The sequence below is a fragment of the Centroberyx affinis genome, unplaced genomic scaffold (genome assembly GCF_046629955.1).
Source record: "Centroberyx affinis isolate AG114_WGS23_722 - 3 ecotype Tasmania unplaced genomic scaffold, CSIRO-AGI_Caff_v1 ptg000733l_1, whole genome shotgun sequence".
Lineage (NCBI taxonomy): Eukaryota > Metazoa > Chordata > Actinopteri > Beryciformes > Berycidae > Centroberyx > Centroberyx affinis.
In genome coordinates, this window is record NW_027279347.1 from 9,129 (window position 1) to 29,013 (window position 19,885).

At 39.9% G+C, this 19,885-nt stretch overlaps 6 non-coding genes across 6 annotated transcripts; 4 read left to right on the forward strand and 2 right to left on the reverse strand.

Moving 5' to 3' along the window:
* The first annotated feature begins 17,083 nt into the window (after window positions 1–17,083).
* trnas-gcu (transfer RNA serine (anticodon GCU)) lies at window positions 17,084–17,165 on the forward strand. Its single transcript has one exon. It is a non-coding gene; the product is annotated as a tRNA-Ser (tRNA).
* Window positions 17,166–17,549: 384 nt separating this feature from the next.
* Window positions 17,550–17,621, reverse strand: trnag-ucc (transfer RNA glycine (anticodon UCC)). Its single transcript has one exon. It is a non-coding gene; the product is annotated as a tRNA-Gly (tRNA).
* A 183-nt stretch (window positions 17,622–17,804) lies between these two features.
* Window positions 17,805–17,877, forward strand: trnaq-uug (transfer RNA glutamine (anticodon UUG)). The gene has a single exon. It is a non-coding gene; the product is annotated as a tRNA-Gln (tRNA).
* Window positions 17,878–18,593: 716 nt separating this feature from the next.
* On the forward strand, window positions 18,594–18,675 carry trnas-gcu (transfer RNA serine (anticodon GCU)). Its single transcript has one exon. It is a non-coding gene; the product is annotated as a tRNA-Ser (tRNA).
* Window positions 18,676–19,059: 384 nt separating this feature from the next.
* On the reverse strand, window positions 19,060–19,131 carry trnag-ucc (transfer RNA glycine (anticodon UCC)). The gene has a single exon. It is a non-coding gene; the product is annotated as a tRNA-Gly (tRNA).
* A 183-nt stretch (window positions 19,132–19,314) lies between these two features.
* Window positions 19,315–19,387, forward strand: trnaq-uug (transfer RNA glutamine (anticodon UUG)). Its single transcript has one exon. It is a non-coding gene; the product is annotated as a tRNA-Gln (tRNA).
* The last annotated feature ends 498 nt before the right edge of the window (window positions 19,388–19,885 follow it).

Below are 19,885 nucleotides of genomic sequence, written 5' to 3' on the forward strand. Positions count from 1 at the left end.
CTAAGGAATCTTTGAGTATGTTATGTACCATTGTGTATATATTATGTATCGAGTACTTACCAATGTCTCTTTCTTTCTTTTTTCTTCTTGTCTTTTTTCTGTATTCACAATTTTACACTTTTCCCTAATAAAGCCTACCAAATAACAACAATCTGCCTGGAATATTGGTTATGGGAGCGTTTAGTCAGTTGTATAGCTAGGAATACATTTAGTGCAATAGCTCTCAGCAAGGACAGCACATCACCTTTAACTATTATATACAAGGAAAATTAAATGAGTCCTTCCTTTTTTTTCAATCTTAACTATCAGAAACACTGTTGGAAGAATTTGTGTTATGATGCTATTTTAACACTTTCTATTGTCCCTTAAAATACAACCCACGGTGCACAGCTGTCCATTTAACTGCACAATAAATATCCCCATGGCTGTAACAGCTCTCTTGTTACCGTAGCAGTTAATTAGGTTGGTCAGAAGGGAGCTTTATTGATCGGTTCAGTTAATTGGTCGTTTAACTGTCCAATCCCACAGGCCCACTCACCAACACAGCTACTGTTACAGTACAAACAGTTTGTGTGAGTGTGTGAGAGTAAGGCTATGCACAAAAACCGCAGGACCCACAATGCACTAACAGTATTAACACCACTGATGAAGGCTCAGTGTGAATATTCTGTTTCATTTAACAAAGAATTTGATTCACACATTCATGACTAGATTTACACAAGCACAAAAGATTTGAAATACTACTGTGTAGATTGGAGAACCACATGATTTTTCCCTGTTTAGACCATCATGAGAATAAAATGAGATCTGTACAATTTCCTAAATGCACTTCAGTTGAGCTCACACTGCAAGCAACTTGGTTGATGGGTCACTCTATTCTGACTGATTGTGGGCGGTACTAGAGGCTCTGATTGCATCAATGTAGTGGTCTGTGCCTAATTAGAAAAATGTTGATCATGTTGCTTGTGGTGTGAACACACAGTAAGATATGGCAAAGTCTCTGCATCTAGTATCATTTGCCAAACGTCCAAAGCCACATATATCGACTCAAATCTGGGAACAACATGACTGATTACTGAGAAGATATTAGTTAGTTAGTTAGTTCTTCCGGTGATACATATAAGAGCAAAAAAAATAAAATAAATAAATTACCACATTATAAAGTACTACTATATTCTTTTAAATAACATATTTGAAATGATAGGTGTCAAATGAACAATACACTGAAAATAACTGCTACAAACTTACAGTTTATCTTGATAAAGAGCTTTTTTTCTCATCTCCCAGGCTTTCTCCAGGTAACTAGCTAATCTAAATGTTTCATCCATATTTACAAAATCATATATCAGACATTAATCAGATATTATTATTTGGTAAATGTGATATTTTTGAATAATGTGTTATTAGATGTAGGGGCTGACAAGGTATTATTACGTGCGATTTTTAAAAAAAACATGGATTCCAAATAAACTTCTGGCACTTATTTTGCGTGATCTTTATCCTCCACTAAAAACTACAAGATCAAAGTTAGACTTTAGGATTTAGACTTATTCATATTATCCCATTGATGCCCATAGATCTGTACAACAAAAAGTTAATACCAGATTTTTTTTTTTTATTCTGTATATGTTATTCCTATATGCGCAAGTTTCTCCTAATTATCAGTAAGAAACTTTATGGGCATTTGAAAATGAACTTCATGTGCACCGATATTCCTGGAAGTGTCCAAAGATGAAAACGATACCTCACTGCATATCAGTAATGTTTCAGGGTGAATCTGGGACCCATTATGACTCCCCGCATGACAAGAGTACAGCATCAATATGTTTAATGAGCCTGGGTTGCAGGAATAAAGACTTAATTTCTCAGTTAGGCATCTATAATATGCTGTATATGCCATCGTCTCCCTTTCCCATTTTTTTTCCTGCCGCTGTGCACTGTAAACGATCAAATAAAGCTGAAATGCCATTAAATAATTTAAAGAGATATGCAGGTGATATGTTAGCTTTTGCTGCATATTATACCGAAATAAAATATGGCGTAATAAATATTATGCCAGTTTAGAGAGTTGGTGTTGAATAATTCTGCCTGCTTTCACCACTGTGAGTATTTATCACCAATAACTATCGAGTGACTTCAGACCTCTATGTGTGTGTGTGTGTGTGTGTGTGTGTGTGTATGGCTTTATCAGTTTTCAGCTAAGACAAAATCGTTTCATCATACTGTTACTGGGTGTGACAGCCAGAGTGTGTGTGTGTGTGTTTATGCGCGTGTGGATGAACACACCCACACACACACACACACACACACAGTGACATAGTGCTGCTTGGCATACAGGGACGCAAATCCAGAGAACTACATGCTGTACTATCTACTCTCAGCATCACATTACCATGGTCATACAGTCTACAGGGAAAGAGAGAGAGAGAGGGGGAGAGAGAGAGAGAGAGAGAGAGAGGAAAGTAAAGATGAAAGGAAAGTGGTATAGAGAAACGAGAGAGAGAGAGAGAGAGGGAGTGTGGGTGTGGTGCAGACAGGGGGTGGGAGGTAGTTAGACAGATATCCTGTGGTCCCTTTGAGTCCCCATATCACCTATATCAGGTTTTTAACAAAACAAAATATGAAACTGGAGCATGCGGTATGAAATCTGTACTATGATTTGTGATTAGTGAATTATTTAGTAGTCTGAAAGCCTTTCTACCTACGGTAAAGCCTATTGCCAAGGGGCTTTGTGAGTCACGTAAATATAATACTGCCCAGCCCCACCGACAGCACAACTGATATGAAGGGGAATATGAAGTCATGTCGTCATTTCAAGTCCGTTCTCTCACTGCTTAGAGTGACGCCTTGACATTTTGAATTGTAACTTTTTTTCTTCACCAGGCACCTAGGTGTGTGTGTGTGTGTGTGTGTGTGCGTGTGCGCAGTGGTGGAAGAAGTATTCAGATCTTTGACTTAATTAAAAGTAGCAATACCACAGTACCAAAGTAAAAGCCCTGCATTCAAAATCTTACTTAAGTCAAAGTACAAAAGTATTAGCATCAAAATATACTTAGTAGCAAAAGTAAAAGTAGTCATTATGCAGAATGGCCCATTTCAGAATCATATATATCATGTTATTGGACTATAATTATTGATGCATTAATGTGTTCATCACTTTAATGTTGCAGCTGGTAAAGGTGGAGCTAATTTTAATTACTTTATATACTGCTGGGTAGCTTAACCTATACAAATATTAGTTGATTTATAATTTATATTAATAATCTAAATCTGCAAAGTATCTAGTAACTTAAGTTATCAAATAAATGTAGTGGAGTAGAAAGTACAATATTTCCCTCTGAAATGTAGTGGAGTAGAAGTATAAAGTAGCATGAAATGGAAATACTCAAGTAAAGTACAAGTACCTCTTAATTGTACTTAAGTACAGTACTTGAGTAAATGTACTTAGTTACATTCCACCACTGTGTGTGTGTGTGTGTGTACGCATGTAAACCTCATGAACATGACAGTGAATTTCAATGACATCGGTAGGCCGCATTTACACACAATGAATTACATTTTCACGACTACGTGACAGAATCAGATATTTGCATGTGTCTCAGTTCTGGACAGATCCATTTATTTTAGTCCAAAGGGTAAAAGAGGGATCAAAGATAAGCTCCATCCCGCTTCCTTTTGACAGAGACAAACAGACGTTCTGACGAGACAGAGTTATTGGGGCCATAGTGAAATAAAAACCTTCGTGGATGACACATGGGACTCGATCCTCTCTCGAATACACTCTTCCTCTATGTGTGCACGCCATGCGCTCTTACAATTTAAAGTAGTCCATCGTGTTCACATGTCCAAGACCAAATGAGCTGGAATATACCCTGATCCTACATGTGATAAATGTAAAAGTGCCCCTAGCTGCCTCACTCCTTCACATGTATTGGTCGTGTCCTTCCTTATAGTGGAGTTTTGGAATTCAGTTTTTAAAACCATTTCTGAATGCCTTCACCACCACATTGACCCAAACCCCTTAACAGCCATGTAACAACGCATTATGTAATAACACCTGCATTATGTAATAACACCGCATTATGTAATAAAATGATAAAATGTAATATATTTTCACTTCATTATGTAATAACACCCGCATTTTGTAATAATCTGCCGCAGTTTGTAATACACAGCTTGAATGCAATATGTAATAATTTTCCCCACATTTTGTAAAAAATTATTACATATTGCATGGTTATTACAAAATACGGGAGTTGCACCTTTTTTTTTTATGAACATGTAATAATATGGTGCATTATGTAATAACCAACCAAAATTGATGTGTGTGTGTGTGTGTGTGTGTGTGTGTGTGTGTGTGTGTCTCCGGACATTTGTGTGTACCAATACTTAGATGTTTGTGTCAGTATAACACTCAGTGTCGTGCAGTTTCTATGTCTCTATGAACCCTCAAGTACAGTTTCTATGAAGCTAAGGAATACAGTGACACTTAATGTAGTTTTGACCAATGAAAGACACTAATCTACTGAACTAATATTATCTTTTTAAAATGAATTTTGAGTCAGTATGATTCATGCTAGAATGCATAAAATAAACATTGTTGTTATAATGTTATAACGATTTTTATGAATGAAGACATCAATTTTGGTTGGTTATTACATAATGCACCATATTATTACATGTTCATCAAAAAAAAAGTGCAACTCCCATATTTTGTAATAACCACCGCAATATGTAATAATTTATTACAAAATACGAGGAAATTTATTACATATTGCGTTCAGGCTGTGTATTACAAAATGCGGCAGATTATTACAAAATGCGGGTGTTATTACATAATGAAGTGAAAATTTATTACATTTTGTCGAGTTATTACATAATGCGGTGCCCTTCCTGAATTGGATTTTTTACAGTATTCATGTATCAACCTTTGCTAACATTATCATTATGTTTAAATTGTGTTCCTTTATGTGGATCATTTAAAATATTTCTTATGTCTTTTTTTTTTTTTATACAGTTCCAATCTTAAAAGCACTTTCTTATGGTCAGCTCTGTGTGTGTGTTTGGGTGGGTGTACATATATGGGTTTGTTGTGTCGGGTTGATATAAGACAGAAAATGCATTCCCTGTGGAACTCTTGTTGTTCCATTTATAACTGATTGTTTAATAAAAAGACCATTGAAAGAAAGCAACAAAAATCTACAGATGTTTAGGCTTTTTATTATGATTATAACAATAGTAATAAACTGAAAAGCGGCTAAGATCATTACTATGACTACAAAGAGCAAAGCTGGACACCTCAGTTCTGGGAAAATGTATCACAATTTGAACTTAGAAGTGTGTAGATTCTGCATGTAGCACACAGCTTTGCAAAATATGATAATATGTTTTAGGGCCTCGTTTATGAAAGTATTTGCCGATTTCATCTTCAACTCCATCTGTTTTTCTGATTGATTTCGAGGCTAAGTCCTAAAAGTCTGCATTATTTATGAATAAATCTGCATCTGCGTTTTCATCTACAAGTTTCTCATTAAAGTGACCACACAGTTTTCTGTACTATACTTGTCACCACCCCATTTGTCAGTGATCAAAGTGTTGATTCTGTTTGGTCAAACAGTAGTTGAACTGAATGGAGATGAACTTACTTCAACTAGGGAATTCTATTTGATTTGAATTGTTATAAAGTTAGGTAAGGATTCCAGTGGAACTGATTTAATATCAAGTTTATTAAACTAGAAAATGCTATTTCAATAGAATTATGACAAAGCTACCTCAACTTAAGAATTCAAATTCATGTGAAAAAAACATTTGTTCACTCAACTAATTTTGTTTAGGAAGGTTAACTCAATGCTTAGTGTAAACAAACTATCTCCTCAAATTCACTTAACTTAGAATTTTAAGGCTGCACGGACATTAACTTTTTTGAGTTGAAACAATATGGTTTTTTTTTACAATATACCTGCAGAAGAATGTAGGCTTTCATTAATATGTTACTCAAGCACTTGAGCTGGAACCATTTTCAGCTCAAGTTCAAGTTTAATAATGAAGTTGATGAGGATTGCCCACTCAAACATTTCCTACAAATTCCCCCGGGGGAATTGAAACTGTCTAAAAACTTGCGCAAAGCTGAATTCATTCACTTATTTTTAACAAATGAGCCTTAGCTTGATCTCTCTGCTGTGTTGAAGATTGAAACAAAGCGGACGACTGTTTTATGAATGAGGGAGCAGGTGACATTCAAAATATCTCTATCTGGACACAAATATCTGATCCATACCACATATAGAATGATGGACAGCCTCGCCAAGCTATATCGTATATACTGCGAAACACCGTGAACCCAGGCTCATTTAACTTTACAGAAGACACATTTTACCTCAGAATAAAGTTTATCAAAATGTACATACTTGATTAAAAAATTAACTGTAATCAACAGCATTTACAATAACTCTATCCATGCTATCTTCACAAGGTCAATGTAAAGTGGGCCCTTACAAAAAAAGGATGAATAAATGCCCGGAATACGTTTTTTATACATGTATATCTGTTGTTTTTTCTGCATTTTTGCCTTTATTAGATGGACGCTAGTGAAGTGAGACAGGAAAAGTTGGGAGAGAGAGGGGAATGATATACGACAAAGCCTCGACTCTTAAGTTCTCAGTCTGATGTAGAATAACGGACTATAAAACTGTAAAAAAGTCCAAAGAGCAAGTCAAAATCAGATATTAAGAGCAGTGAAAGGACCCTGCATTACAAAAGTGATACATTAAAACTTCTTCTCTCATTGATGTACATAACAAATCTCAAAACAAGTACTTTAATTATCATTGGATAAAAATAAATCTATACATAGCGCAATGACTCCACATAGCTTACAATATAATATGCATACCTGCTGTGTCTCACACGCTCAGGTCGACCTCCGACAGCCTTATAATGTTGCGTAACCGCACTGAAATCCACAGAGAAGTGTGGGCAGTTAAAGACATAGCCCACCCGAGCCCCATTTTAACTGCAGCATAACCGCAGATGCAGGACAAATCACACAAACTAGAAAGAACTGCTGCTACGCTTGGGCTCAAGATCAACACACTAAAACCAAAAGTCATGCGAGTCAACAACAAGAACAATGCACCAATAATCATGGGCCATAATCAACTAGAAGAGGAAGACAGTTTTACATACCTTGGGAGCATAACTACTGTGGACGGAGGAACGGATGAAGATGTCAAAGCCAGAATAGGAAAAGCAAGAACAGCATTCGACGTCTTAAACAAAATCTGGCAATCTAAAAACCCCTTAAAACCAAAAATCACTTAAAACCAAACTGAAAATCTTGAATTCAAATGTCAAATTTATCCTGTTGTACGGATCGGAAACATGGAAAACTACCACCAACATACTCATTAAACTACAGACATTCATCACCTGGGAGTCTACTGGCCAGACACCATCACCGACGCCAATCTGTGGAAACTCGCCAAGCAAGAACCTACAAATCAGGAGAAGGAAGTGGAGCTGGATAGGCCACACACTCAGAAGACACAATAAATCAATCACTAAACAGGCAACTAACATGGAACCCACAAGGCAGGAGAAATAGAGGAAGACCTAGAACCACCTGGAGAAGAAGCACAGAACAGGAGATGAAGGCTGAGGGGCTGTCATGGCGACAACTTGACCGAAGGGCACAAGGCCTTGAAGGATGAAGGGTTTTCGTTGATGGCCTATGTTCCTTAGGGAATACTAAGGCCTAACTAACTAACTAACTATGACCGATTGAAAATCGCTTACTACACATCAAACCAACATTCATCCATGACAAGGTCTTTTTTTGGATCCAAACAAATCCAAACAAATCATGAACATACAGGGACTATCAGTGATCAGGCCAGGTGAGTGAAACTGGTCACAGGTGTCGTCTGCTACATAATATTTCAACCAAAGAAATTAATTGACCCATATTACATAATATACCATTTTACAGCTCTGAATGCAAAGATTAGTAAAATCTGTGAAAAAAAAAAAACATCTCCCACAAGGTGCCATGTTGAATCCAAGGAGATACGATCCAGGTTTAAACCTGAAGCCATATGAGACAAATGGGATCTGATGCCCTCTACAGGCTGGTTTCAGTACAATTCTAAAGCCCACCTACACCTGTAACTGTAACTGAACAGAGTATAGGGTCAAATGTCTGTGTCAAAATACAAAACAAAACAAAATACATGATTGGACTTTGAGCATGTCAGTCCTGCCGGGACGACAGCTGCCAGTCATTCTTTTATTTTGAAGATAATTTTTTTCGACTTTATTAGACAGTTCTAAGTAGAGAGAGGGACGGGAAAGATTGGGAGAGAGACGGATGACATGACAAAGAGGTATGACAAAGGGCCAGATTGGAACCCAGAGCATCACGGTTACATGGTACGCACACGAGTCATGTGATTAGCTTCATCATGAGGTTTGAGTCTTGAAGGGAAATTATGTCTTGCTCTGCAGTAAGTTGTAGAAACTTCTAACGGGTTCTTCTCTCCAGTTTTTTCAGTAAGCATATTTAGGTGTTATTTTGCTGCATCCCAAGTTAGCTAGCTGTTACAATTGTTGTGATGAAGCTTGTATATGGCCCACTATCTAGTTATATGAACACTATATGTGGGGGGGGACAGAGCTTTACCCTCTATGATCCTCATCCATCTGTGGATGGTGAGGTTTTTGACCAAGAGGAGAATCTATGATTCTATGATTGAGAATCTATGATTCTCGTCTGCCTTGGGCAGTGAGATCTGATGTAAATATCAGATCAAGAGTAGAATCAGGAAGGACAGGGGAAAATAAAATTACAGAAAAACATATGGGTTCACTCACAATGTGCATCTAAAAGTGGGAGTATTGTGTTCTTTTATCTTTCTATTTCACTTGATTTGATTATTTTAATGCAGTGCATTTTGCTTGTTCTTTTATATGAATTTTATATTTTTTATCTGTCTTTTATCTGCCTTTTATTGATGTAAAGCACTTTGAGCTGCATGTTGTGTATGAAAGGTACTATTCAAAAAAAGGTTATTATTATTATTATTATCCTATCATAGTCATCACTCCTCTCCGCTTATTTCAATTCAATTCAATTCAAGTCTTTATTGGCATGCCAGTTTACAAACAAACAATATTGCCAAAGCATGTAACAACAAATTAATCATCCATTAACCAACATTTCAGAACAGAAAATGAATTGCAACCCCTCCCATGTTATATTTGCTCTTCTACGCAGTCTCTGGTTTCACAAGTGACATACTGTATTTTCAACTATTCTTTTTTACAGTCTATGGTTGAATCACATATGCTCTGAGGATCCAATGTATTCAATGTATAATTGTCTGTCCCCTTCTGTGGTGCAAACCAATCATTGCTGTGGGATTTCTGCACTGCACTTCTCAGAGATCACTTTTCAACCAAACAGTGTGTCCAGTACTGTGACGTCTTTGTCCTTGTATTTTCTGTCGATGAAGTGTGAGTTTCTGCAGGTGGCGCTCTTTTCTTTGTCTGTTCGGCCATGGTGGATTGCTGCTCATGCTAACAAAAGTTCTTCTTCTATTTATTCCAAATGGCAACATAAAACACATCACTTCCTGTGCACAGCGGCGGCGCTTCCTTTAGGCGACATGGGCAGCCGCCTAGGGCGCCATCCGGAGGGGGGTGCCAAAATTGTGCCCAGAAAAAAAAAAAGTTCATCAGTGAGTGATCATCACAGTCAGAACATGCTAGATTATTGATGGGTATAGTGGAGTGGAGTGTATGTGGAGAGCAAGAAAATGAAAAGGCAAAAGCCATCCGGGGCGCAGTACAAAAAAAAAGAAAAAAGAAGCAGACGACAAACGTGCTAAGGAGAAAGGTATGCAATTTGGATTGTTACCTTTGCATTTTGTCATGCTAGCATTATGTAATCTTGCTAGTTAGCTAACGTAAGCTAGCCAGTGCTGGGGTCGGCCGGGGGGGGGGGGGGGGGGGGGGGGGTGACGTTATCAACATAAACTTTATTGCCATTCAGTCGAAACTGTCATTAGGCTATTTGGAGCAAAACATACAGTATGAAGCGCAAGTTCAACTATACAGTAATTTGCGTCATTTTCCGTTGGGTCATGAAATTTTAATTTGAGTAAACAACGTTTAGACTAGTTTTGGTGTAGTGTAGCGAGCTATAGCCAGTGTGTGTGTGGTATAAGGGCGATGTGTGTGTGCGTCGGGTAGGCCTATGTTGTGTGTCGGGTGAAGGTCAGATGCCTTTGCAGTTTATTTTCATGACTTTTTGCTGGGCTGTGCTTTTTACTTCTTTACTGTGTTGTTTTTCTCGGTTGTAGGTTGTGTATTTAGCAATTGGCAATGTGTGATGATGGTTAACGGGACATGCACGTTGCGCATTTGGCATTGCGTAATGGTGAAAGCATATGGCAATTTGGCAACAAAACGCATGTCAGGAATAAAGTAAAGTGCAAATTTTCATAGTAGATGATCCTATTTTTCTATTTTGCATGGTAACGTTGTGTGTGTTTGAGAGAGAGAGAGAGAGAACTGATTGATGCTGTGGGTTATTGTGTGCCAGTAACAATGGGCATCATATTATTATTAGTTTTTGCCAACATTGAGTTGGCAACCCTATGTGAAATAGTTCATAAAACGTGAGAACGTGTGGATGGGCGACATTTATAGTTTTGCCCAGATTGCCACGCGCCGGCACTGCCTGTACACCAGAGGATGTTTCCCGGGAAACAGCAAATGTAAATGTTCATGCTATAGGTTATCAGCTATAGGTTTAATCATTATTGTGTTATATCAAATATCAGATATCAATATCAGCCATAGAGAGTAGCAAAACAAACATTTATTTATATGAAAATGTTGCAGATTATAGTCAGTGTAAAATGTCACCGCAGCGTATTTTGATCGCTGGAAAAGGACAAACATTATTGAAACTTAAAAATTCTGGATGGATGGAGCATCACTGCAGCGGTAATTTGCGAGTGGGAGTCTGTAACTTTACATCTGTAAAGTTTGTTTTGCTCTATCCCTTGGTTGGTTAAGATTATATTGGGAGATGATGAATGATCAGCCTCCCAGAGAAAACCCAGTGTGAGTTCAGAGATCACACAGTATTCCCACTTCCTATACTATGTAGCACAAATAAGGTTTTTACACTGCATCATGCCATGTGGAATAATAATTAACTAGTTAACAGATTATTAGGCTAGGAGGACGCTGCACCATCAACCTCCCTGAGGGAAAACTGTGCTGGTCTAGAGATTAAACTAATTTCCCCACAATTTAACGGAGAGATTAGGCAGCATTTATGCAGGCACAAAAACAACAACAACAAAAGATTTTAATCCTTTTCTGGTACAGATCTAATCTTCTCATGGCTATCTGAACAGTGAGAAACCATGTAGAATCCTAACTCTCACTGCTGATGAAATATTCTGCACTACAAAGACCAGGGTTCCTACACATTTTCCATTTCAAAATTCCATACTTTTCCAGACGCAAATTTCCAGACTTCTCAGTAGATTTTTCAGACCATATTTGACATCTGAGTACAAATAGCAAGATGTTTATTATGTAAATAAATGGTTTTAAAAGCCAACTGTTAACATGTATGTTACATTCTGAATATGTATGCTATTATGTTGCCAAATAATTGCCAGATGATTGTAGCTAGGTACTGTAGCTCATACAAATCAATTAACACCAAACCCAGACAAGTTCAATGCACAGCATTTTATTCAAGCTGCAATGCTAAAACAGTGCAATGTTATTCAGTTTTTGTCATGTAAATCTAAATAACTGTATACCTTCAACCCCTACAGTAACAGAAGGGATGTTCATGTGCAATTCACCAGCGAACTAGAAAAGAGAACTAAAGTCCATTGACTTTGCTTCACTGGCTGTTAGATGGAGTAAAACATAAAACATACTTGTAAACACTGTTTAACAAATAACTATAAACAAAGTCAAATGATAATTAGTAATCATACATTAAAAGAATGCCGTTTGAGACCTTAATATACATAAGAACAAAATGTAAAATCATTGGTCACAAAAAGTTTAAGAACACTCTCCCACTGACTTGTTTTTACCCTCAAACCCCACTTGCTCTCTACAAATACAAAGTGCTGTGTAAACCACTGTGGGACTGTGAAGAGGAACGAACACACACACACACACACACACACACACACACACACACACACACACACACACACACACACACACAGGTCTGACCTGTACTGCCATGAAGGCAGTACAGGTCAGACCATATATGAGCTTCATCACAACAATTGTAACAGGCTATACCCTCAAAGTGTCTTCATTTCACTGATTTTCTTTTCAGTGTCTTTGTCATATTTCATTAGCTCTTGTTCTTTATCTTTTGCAGCTTTCCTGAGGCCATTTGATTTTGCAAGCACAGAGATCTTGTCAGTGGCTTCTGCTTCAACTGCAAGTTCATCTGAAGATGTCAGAAGTGCTTCATGTTGGTCTGAAGCTTTCTTCTCTTCATCTTCAGTTGGTCCACCTCATCCTGTACTACCTTCCGTCTCTGTGTTTGTTGTGTGTGCTCCCTCTTCTTCTTTTCCTCATCAAGGTACACATGGCATCTCTGTCTTGCACAGCCAGCAGACTGTAGTAGTTCTTTGGTCATCCCTACATTAGCTACCCCACCCACATGGTGCAGGTGGTCTACTATTACCCACTGGGCAATCAAGGTTCTCTCCTTCATGTTTGCGACAGTGATGTTCTTAATAACAGAGAACCCTCTTCCCACAGAAGCCTGGCCACGGGACAGCAGGAGAACCTTTTGGACGATTTCCCACAGATCTTTGAATGGATGCTCTTTGGCCAGCTGTGCATGGAAGAAGGTGTCCAGTCTGGAGTGGGCACCAGTGGGCCACTTGTGAGGCATCCTCACTCGTTATGCAGATCACAGCGAAGTCCCTGAACTGGTTGAGGATTGTGTCACACTCGTTCTCTCTGATCTGTCCAGCACTGGAGATGATCTGCAGGCACAGCCTCAGTTGTTTCTCACAAAGGTCTGGCTTCTCTTTTATCTTCTGTGGATCCAGCCATGCCAAGTTTCTCACCAGTGTGTACCTCAGGGGGGCATTTTTCCAACAACTTTTCTGATAACTACACTGAAAAAAGTGAATATGACCCCATGTTCAATCTACTTAATTATATTGAACTCATTTCATTATTTAAAATATGTTTTTTGTTTGTACTAATAATAATAAGCTAATGTTAATTAAATTGTTAATGTTTAAAACACACGCATTTCATTCAATTAAAAACAAAAAGAAAAAAATAATTACATCCAACAAGCTACCGGATTTGCTCCACTACGCATGCCGCATAGCACCATCTCGTTTCAACAAGTGACCCACCAGCCCGCCAAATCTTTACGAAACAAGAAGAGGACGATTTTCCTTACTGAAGTTCTCGGTAAGTGAACTCTAAATCCACATCCATAGCTGTCCATTTAGCAATTAACTCGATATATTTAATACTTTTAGCAGCATTTCGTTGAAGGAACAATTATCTATATGCAATATATGTTTTGCAGTTGCGGCTGAAATTCAAATATGATATACTACTGCTCTAATTCACTATCATTAGCAACTAATTACACAAATTCTAGCAAAAGGCTGTAGAAATTAGGTAATTTTAGTTAGTATTAGTAAACTTTTGATAATAACAGTCAAAATGCCATTTTGTAATAAAATATGATGCTTGTTTTCCCGTTTAAATTTAACTGTATGGTTATCCTAAGCCTTCCACCATTTATTAGGGTTTTCTTTTCCTATCAAAGTGCCAGTTTAGTCAACTAACAAAATGGTGACCAATTAGTTTGCAGACCTGCCAGCCAGCACTGAGTATTTTGTGTGTTAATTACACTGTTCTTGGTCATAGTAGCCTATGCCATACAGTTTGACCAGACGATTGACTACTTGTACTATTTTCTTTAGGATGATTCTGTAGTGATATGGCACTTATTAACACTTAATTCAAGAGCTGATTGTTTGTTTCTCCTCCGTTCATTAATACAGCGGGTCTTTTGGCTCCTTTGGCTCGCCATTAAATCAAGCCTGTGCTGATTGGCACGTGCATCCTGGGACTCTGTGGTCGTAACTAGTTGGCTGCTCCTCCTGTCCTGGAAGAAGGTGCACACAATGCATCGCCCGTTGTGCCAAGGTAAAGTGACGTTAGAGACAGAAAGACGAATATGACTTGTATTTGCATGTGAAATAAAGCACATAAGAGTTAAATTATAGCCAATAGCTTATAAGAAGCACTTGATGACATGTTTGCTAGTTGAACAAAACGGTAGCACACAGCATAAGTTAGCGGTATGCAGCTGGTAGTTAGTTCCATGTGATACATTTGCTATTCAATCAGCTTGTGATAGAAGCAAATCGCTGGCCAAGTTAACTTTCATCGTGTTTGCAGAGAACATAGTCAGCGTCGGGGACTTTGTTTATGATTTGCTTGGAGTATTGTGGGGAGAGTGCTTGGTCAAACATTTGGGGCAGGAGAGCTCAAGTGCAGACTGAAGGGGGTGAAAACCTGCAACACTCTAGTGGTTCTCAACCTTTTTTGGGCCAGCACCCCCCTATCCATTATCTAGGTCCCTTAACGCCCCCATCAAATAAAATGGAGGCTAATTGTCTTCCCTGAATATTAATGTTGATTATTATCCGGTTTTTATTATTATTATTATTATTATTACTATTATTATTATTATTATTATTATTAATATTATTATTATTTATAGCATTCATTATATTTATATTAGGCCTATATATTTATTCTTTATTTATATTCTTATTTTTATTAGTAGTAGTAGTATTAGTATGATTATTATTCTGTGTTATATCATTAAAAAGCATGTCATTGAATGCCAAATAACAGATTTGCGCGTGCCACATATGTCACATAGCCTATGTCACATATTATGCAGCATGTAACTTTTTGGCATTAAATAGGGCAGAATTAATTTAGCAGATTTTTGAATGGAGTTTGGTCTGACATTGTTTTGTGCTATTCCAGGCAAATTAAACCTGGTAAACGTCCCATGTTTTGGAATTTCACACTTCCTTTTATTCATAGACTTATTATTATTATTATTAAAGATATAGACCCCAGTAGAATTCTAGAATGTTGCTGCAGTTCACTGGGAATTCTCACTTAAATCAGCATTTTCTTGCTCATTCCAAACAAACAGCTATATCTCAAAAATAAAAAGAAATTGACAATCACAAGTTTTTCCATTTTAAAAAACACAACTTTCACTTTCATTTGGTACCAAATACATGGCAAGGCGATGCAGGCCGTCTCCTTACTTGAACAAAACAGATCCTTCCTATCTTGGCTAACGATAAGTATGGATTTGAAAAATCCATGCAAAACCTCCAGTGCTTCAGCCCTCACAGTAATAAGATCAGACAGTAACAGTCGCCAAACAAATATGGAAAAAATTGCCAAACTTAACGTTATATGGATAAAAGTAGCCGCAACCCGGTCAGTCCTCCTACCGACTCTTCGGCGCACTTCCTCCCAGAAAACAGCGTCTGTCTGCGGCGGTGAGAGCCAGGTAGGTCCCGCTGTTTAGTGAAGCTGATCTTGTGTCTTGTTTTATCGAACAAGAACAACTGATTTCCATCAAAAGACTTAAACTCACAATGTCTTCCTAACTTTCCACTACACACGGCGGGTCAGGTTCTGTCTCACAGCACAATCTGACAGCTTCCAGAAGGTTTTAAAAGTGTGACACTTAGCCGGCGAAGCCATTTTTAGATCTACCGGTGGAGGACGACTAAACCGGGGAAAATCAAACGTCTCAGTGTCACCAGATAAATTATCCGGTTCCGGTTCATTGATGACAACTTGAAATATATATAAAACAAAGCTGATAACTTGATTTTCAGTTTTTGGTACATTTTAAACGATTTAAAAATGGTGGGCGCTCTTGGGCGCTATAGTGAAATAAAGCCACTTGAATTGAATAGTGTTATAGTGTGTGTCTGGATACTAGACGCTAAGTTGCTTTCACGGCAAGTCCGACAGCAGAATATCCCTCTTATAAATTTGTAACCACGGCGATAACACAGCGTTATCCTCGGGAGAAATGAATGTTTTCAAGAGGAAGAAACTCTTAATTTCCTCCACGGGGAATACCAAGGAAGAGAGCGTCCATTTTTTCGAAATTTTGTAGATGATACTCTGACGTCCCGTTCCCGTGAAGGCAGCATGAAGCTGCGCTACAGAAAGCTGACAGAAACACTGAAGTAAAGAGTATGGAAACAATACACTGTCTCGTCTAGTCTCATTGGTGTAAACTGGCAGTTTTTAGAATGTTGCAGACCACGTTCTTTTAGAAGTAGTGGCAAGTTTCAACTCGTTACGTCGTGAATCTTTGGTGTAAACTCGCCTTAAACAAACGCCCCCCAAGAACACCTCAACGCCCCCCTTTCAAAAATATTGCTTCCAGCGCCCCCGACGTTCTCTGAACGCCCCCTGGGGGGTGGTACCGCTCCGTTGAAAAACACTAGCCTATAAAATGCTGCAAGGTTGAATATTGTGCCGGGGGCAGCCTGTTCTGGTGGAAATCAGTTTATTCAGTGATCGAGCCTAAAACGGCCTCTTCCAGTGACCTCAAATTCAAATTTCTCAGCTTCGCAATGAAAAGGTACATGTCAAAAAAGAGACGCACGTTTATCTCCACCTGTGACAATGTCATTCAAAATGAGGTTCAACTGTTCAGCAGGGGAAACACAGAGCTGTGTCAGTCTGAATGGGTCGGAATCAGTCCTATTTGATGTTTTACTCTGTGAATCAATGTTTGCATGAAAGGCACGTTTGAGCATTTCAAATGGTTAGTGAATGAACTGGAGGCAACGTTGTTCCGACATCACTACCGCTTAGCCCCGGTAACACCCACTGGCTGGATGTGGGGTCCCAGAATTGGCGGGAAACAACCGACGTCAAGGCGACTATAGGTACCGCTGCTGGACACGGCAGCATGGATGAGACGGCGGAGGACGAGGTGGCCGAGTGGTTAAGGCGATGGACTGCTAATCCATTGTGCTCTGCACGCGTGGGTTCGAATCCCATCCTCGTCGTGATCTGTTGTTTGTAAAACAGATGGAGCGTGTGCACGCGGCTCCTGATATAGGTTCTAGAATTCACTCAGTGGAACTCCTCTACGAATGCCTGTTGAAATGAAGACGTCACGGGCCCGCTTTTGCTGCCACAGCATCTGATCTGACCTGCTCCGCAGTTAGGCCTTTGGACAACCAGGTGATGCTGGAGCTGCATTTCCGTCTGTTTTTTCCAGCAATGACCAGTCCTTGGGTCTAAAGCAAGCCATGCAAAGCACTGGCTTTATGTTTCCGCGTCCTCCTGTGTTCTTTTTTTCCGCACAAACACCAGTCCTTGGGTGTCAAGCAAGTCTTGTGAAGCATTGGCTTTATGTGTCTGCGCCTTTGAAAAAGGAAACGACACAGTGCATTGGCCGGGAATCGAACCCGGGTCAACTGCTTGGAAGGCAGCTATGCTCACCACTATACCACCAATGCGGAGACGGCGGTAGATGATGGCTGATTGCAGAAAGTCCTGCCGCTCTATCAAGCGAAGCACAGCCTTTCACACCGTCTGGTCGGTGTAGTTGCAAATCTGACGGAAACGAACTTGCTTGTCATAGCACGCTTAGAAGATTGATTCCTTGACCCAGTTTGTCAATCAACCCAACTCCATGGCTCGGGTTCCATTGTGTAACGGTCAGCACTCTGGACTTTGAATCCAGTGATCCGAGTTCAAATCTCGGTGGACCCTTCTCATCTTCAACCGCCGCAAAGCAGTTTTTACTGTCAGTGAAAAGAGCCGAAAGCCATTTTGAATAGATCGCATCAAATCGTCAACATAAAGTCCTCCGCGACATCCATCAACATCCAAGATGGTCTATCTGCAGGTGAAGAGATTTCCATGGTCTTGCCTGGCGGGAAACAGAAATCTGGACTACAGAATGACAGACGGGGATACTGCAGCAGGTTGACTGCTTTGCCTATAAAATGCTGCAAGGTTGAATCCCGTGCAGGGGGCAGCCCGTTCTGGTGGAAATCAGTTTATCCAGTGATCGAGCCTAAAACGGCCTCTTCCAGTGACCTCAAATTCAAATTTCTCAGCTTCGCAATGAAAAGGTACATGTCAAAAAAGAGACGCACGTTTATCTCCACCTGTGACAATGTCATTCAAAATGAGGTTCAACTGTTCAGCAGGGGAAACACAGAGCTGTGTCAGTCTGAATGGGTCGGAATCAGTCCTATTTGATGTTTTACTCTGTGAATCAATGTTTGCATGAAAGGCACGTTTGAGCATTTCAAATGGTTAGTGAATGAACTGGAGGCAACGTTGTTCCGACATCACTACCGCTTAGCCCCGGTAACACCCACTGGCTGGATGTGGGGTCCCAGAATTGGCGGGAAACAACCGACGTCAAGGCGACTATAGGTACCGCTGCTGGACACGGCAGCATGGATGAGACGGCGGAGGACGAGGTGGCCGAGTGGTTAAGGCGATGGACTGCTAATCCATTGTGCTCTGCACGCGTGGGTTCGAATCCCATCCTCGTCGTGATCTGTTGTTTGTAAAACAGATGGAGCGTGTGCACGCGGCTCCTGATATAGGTTCTAGAATTCACTCAGTGGAACTCCTCTACGAATGCCTGTTGAAATGAAGACGTCACGGGCCCGCTTTTGCTGCCACAGCATCTGATCTGACCTGCTCCGCAGTTAGGCCTTTGGACAACCAGGTGATGCTGGAGCTGCATTTCCGTCTGTTTTTTCCAGCAATGACCAGTCCTTGGGTCTAAAGCAAGCCATGCAAAGCACTGGCTTTATGTTTCCGCGTCCTCCTGTGTTCTTTTTTTCCGCACAAACACCAGTCCTTGGGTGTCAAGCAAGTCTTGTGAAGCATTGGCTTTATGTGTCTGCGCCTTTGAAAAAGGAAACGACACAGTGCATTGGCCGGGAATCGAACCCGGGTCAACTGCTTGGAAGGCAGCTATGCTCACCACTATACCACCAATGCGGAGACGGCGGTAGATGATGGCTGATTGCAGAAAGTCCTGCCGCTCTATCAAGCGAAGCACAGCCTTTCACACCGTCTGGTCGGTGTAGTTGCAAATCTGACGGAAACGAACTTGCTTGTCATAGCACGCTTAGAAGATTGATTCCTTGACCCAGTTTGTCAATCAACCCAACTCCATGGCTCGGGTTCCATTGTGTAACGGTCAGCACTCTGGACTTTGAATCCAGTGATCCGAGTTCAAATCTCGGTGGACCCTTCTCATCTTCAACCGCCGCAAAGCAGTTTTTACTGTCAGTGAAAAGAGCCGAAAGCCATTTTGAATAGATCGCATCAAATCGTCAACATAAAGTCCTCCGCGACATCCATCAACATCCAAGATGGTCTATCTGCAGGTGAAGAGATTTCCATGGTCTTGCCTGGCGGGAAACAGAAATCTGGACTACAGAATGACAGACGGGGATACTGCAGCAGGTTGACTGCTTTGCCTATAAAATGCTGCAAGGTTGAATCCCGTGCAGGGGGCAGCCCGTTCTGGTGGAAATCAGTTTATCCAGTGATCGAGCCTAAAACGGCCTCTTCCAGTGACCTCAAATTCAAATTTCTCAGCCTCGCAATGAAAAGGTACATGTCAAAAAAGAGATGTACGTTTATCTCCACCTGTGACAATGTCATTCAAAATGAGGTTCAACTGTTCAGCAGGGGAAACACAGAGCTGTGTCAGTCTGAATGGGTCGGAATCAGTCCTTTTTGATGT